We start from the raw sequence: 3,756 nt of genomic DNA on the forward strand, positions 1-3,756 counted from the left end.
AAAAATGTCCTCGGGTGAGGATAAAAATAATAATAATAAATAAATAAAAATGATTGAGCTTTGGAGTTGGCGATGACATCCATGTGCTAGGAGAATGGCGCACCCCAACCTCTCGGGAGACAAAAACTCCTGTGCACAGGCCCTGTCTGACCGCTCCCTATGTACCTCTTCATCTGGCTGTTGATTTGTATCCTTCATGATAAACTGGTAAATGTAAAAAATATAAAAAATTATTATGAAAATCTTCAAACTTGTACATCTACCTCCTAGACTCTATTGTTACGATTTAGCTCGACTTGCTTTCTCACATGTCCATCCTTCTACCCATCCGTCTGTCCAGCTGTCAGTCCACTATTTTTGAGGCATTTCTAAGAAGTTGTAGACATCAGTATACTTCCCCCTAAATCCTTCATCATGTACATCATTAAATAGAGATCAAATTTGATTTATAAATTTTTTTTTCTCTTGAGATAAAATTTACATAAATTGAGCCCTGGCCGGATGGTTCAGCAGTTAGAATGTCGGCCCGTGGACCAAGGAGTCGCAGGGTTCAATCCCGGTCAAGGGCACATACCTGGGTTGCAATTGGTCCCCAGCCTTGGTCAGGATTGTGCAGGAGGCAACCAGTCGATGTGTCCCTCTCTCTCTCCCCCATTCTATCTGAAAATGAATAGAAAAATATCCTCAGGTGAGGAATAAAAATAAAATTTACACAAACAGGAATGCCCAAATCTTAAGTGTATATTTGCTGAGTTTCGCCAAATGCATATAACTGTGTAGCGCAGACCCTACCAAGATCTGAACCATTAGCCACACGCCAGAAAGTCCCCTCTTGTCCCCTCCCAGTTCATCCCACCCCGGGGTTACCACTGTCCTAATTTTTTTCTGTCGTAGATTGTCTGCTTGCTTTAGGACTTCATGTAAGTGAAAGTCTGTGTCGTGTGTACTGTTCTGTGTGAAGCTTCCTTCCACTCAGCACAAGGTTTTTGAGACTTCGCCACATTGTTGCATAAGTCTGCACAGGTTTTTCCTTTTCACTGCTGAGAAGTATTCTAGTGTATGAATATACAACAGTTTGTACACCTGGGCTTTATTTGGTTTTTGAGTATTATGAATAAATCTTCTATGAACACTTTATAAGTCTTTTTGTGGGCATATGTATTTTTCATTTACCTAAAAGTAGAATCTCTGTGTCATCAGATAGATGTATGATTCATTATATAGACCTTTTTTCAAAGTGATTATACCGCTGTACACACTCACCAAAAACATGTCAGTCCTCACTAACATCTGGTATTGCCAGTCACTTTTATTTTAGTCATTCCGGTGGGGGTGTAGCAGTATCTTACTGACGTCAGTAGTTTCACACTAATGATGCTGAGCACTTTGTCATGAAGTGATGGACTATTCCTCTATCTTCCTTTGTGAAGTATCTGTTCAAATCTGTTCTTCTCTGCCCTCCCCAAGCAGTGGCACGGCCCCGCCCCCTAACTCAGGATGACAACTCCGCAACGTCTCTCCTCCTGGGTACTTGGCTTTGCTTCTATGCTGCCGAAGGTGGGTATCCAGAGTGAACCAAACAAGCCCACCTTCTTGTAACCACATTCGTCCATTCACCTCCCCACCCCTATTTTTGCCCAGGGAAGAAAGAAATGGAATCACCAGACCCCAAGTTTGACTGTATGCCGGGCTTTGACACATGACTCTCCACGCACAACCCCATTTAGCCGCGCCCAACCCAGCCAGGTAAGCCTTGTCATGAGTCTTGTCTGTACAGCTGAGCAAACAGGCTCCATTATGTTAAATAACTTGCCTAAGACCACACAGTAAGCGACAAAGGCAGAAAGGGAGCTTGATGTGTCTCTCCTCCGTGTCACTGCTTCCCATGGCATCTGCCAGTTCCGGACAGAGATGAGGATCTTAGCTAAGTCCCTGCTGGCTCCTCCTTCCTCAGGTGGGCCCTGGCCCCGGGTCCCTGCAGCTTGCTGGGGCACCGTTCAGACCGGAAGGACTCAGAGCTCTGATGCAGTCGCTGCCTGTGACCTTAATGGCTGTCCTCCACTTGCCATCTCAGCCCCCTTGGGTGTTGCTGTAGGTCTAGATCAAGCTCCTTTGTGCCACGGGGCACTCTGGGGAGGAGGAGACAGCCCTGCAGCTGAGTTGGGGTACCCCAGGACCTGGCCTACTCCATCCCCATAAGCATCCTCTCTCTGGTTGTTGTGCCTATTTTTTTCTTCCCTCTGTCAAACCCTGAGCCAACCACTTTCCCCAGGCTGCCTGGGGAGGTCAAGGAAAAAACATACAAGGCAGACAAGACTTGGGAGAAAGAACTAAGGGAGGTTGGGAGGTGGAGACAGCTCCTTCACATGGCAAAGAGGATGAGAAAGGCCACCATCGGGCAAAAGAGCCCCATGGCCTCAGAGAGGGCAAAGCCCAAAATGGCTTAGGAGAAGAGCTGTTGCTTCGGAGAAGGCTTCCTGGCATAACCAATGATGAGGCTCCCAAAACAGTCCCAATTTCAGCCCCACAGCCTGCCACCCCTCCTGTGGCAGCCCCAGCCCCAATGAACTTGACGGCTGTGTCGATGTCTCTTGAAATGGCGCTGGTTTGGATGCTGCGGCTAGAAATAAGTGAGGTCGGGAACGTGGGGCTGCCAAACTGCTGAGGCTCTCATTTGTCAGCGTCTCTGGTCATTTGAGCACCACTGCAGACAGTGACCGGCTCAGCTGAGAGGTGCCCCTGACCAAGGAGGGAGAGGAGACAAACTTGGCGCAGGCATACATTTTCAGGGGATGAGGGGAGCTGCTCCCAATGCAGAGAAGACGGGGGCGGGGCAGAAAAGCAAAAGGTTTTGTTATGCCTTCTATATTCGATTTGTTCCCTTTGCCCAGACTTCTCTCCCTGCCGTATGAATCCTCCCCATCACCTAGCCAACTGCTTGTATTAACTGTCTATTGCTGTGTAACAATTTCCCCCCAAACTTCATGGCTTCAAATGATAAATATGTATCTCACATGCAGTGTCTGTGCATCAGGGTGCCTTGACACCCTGGGTGGGTAGTTTCGATTTGGGGTCTCTCGTGAGCTTGCAGTCAGGATGTAGATTGGAGTGCAGTCATCTGGAGGCTGGACTGGGGCTGGAGAACCTGCTTCCGGAATGCATTCACATGGCTGATGCTCTAATCACTGAGCCACACTGGCCAGGGCCGAATTTCTTTTTATTTATTAATTTGAGAGAGAGAGAGAGAAATATTGATTCATTATTGTTCCACTTATTTATGGATTCATTGGTTGATTCTTGTATGTGCCCTGACCGGGGATCAAACCTGCAACCTTGGCATATCAGGATGATAACTCTAACCAACTGAGCTACCCAGCCAAAGCTATATACTTTTTAAAATTTTGAAATAATTATAGTCACAAGAAATTGCAAAGGCAGTACAGAGAGGTCATGTAGATTTCATTTATTTTCTTCCAATGATTACATCTTATATGATTTAGTACAACATCAAAAACTGTCAGGAAATCGTCATTACTCTAAGTGTTGTATAGTTCCATGTCACTTAAGCACGCGAGTATAGTTGTGTAACCACCACAGGTAAGATGAAGAATGTCCCATGACCTCAAAGATGCAGCCCTTTATAGTTACTCCCTCCCCTCCCCCAACCTATGACTTTAGGTTCTCCATCTCTATGACTTTATCATTTTGAGAATGTTACATAAGTGGAGACATACAGTATGTGGCCTTTTGAGATTG

The 3,756-nt window shown here is 46.2% G+C and overlaps 1 pseudogene; it reads right to left on the reverse strand.

The window, feature by feature from the left end:
* Positions 1–2,362: 2,362 nt before the first annotated feature.
* LOC118628460 lies at positions 2,363–2,816 on the reverse strand (annotated as a pseudogene).
* Positions 2,817–3,756: the final 940 nt, after the last annotated feature.

Source organism: Molossus molossus, unplaced genomic scaffold, assembly GCF_014108415.1.
Source record: "Molossus molossus isolate mMolMol1 unplaced genomic scaffold, mMolMol1.p scaffold_m16_p_13, whole genome shotgun sequence".
Classification (NCBI taxonomy): domain Eukaryota; kingdom Metazoa; phylum Chordata; class Mammalia; order Chiroptera; family Molossidae; genus Molossus; species Molossus molossus.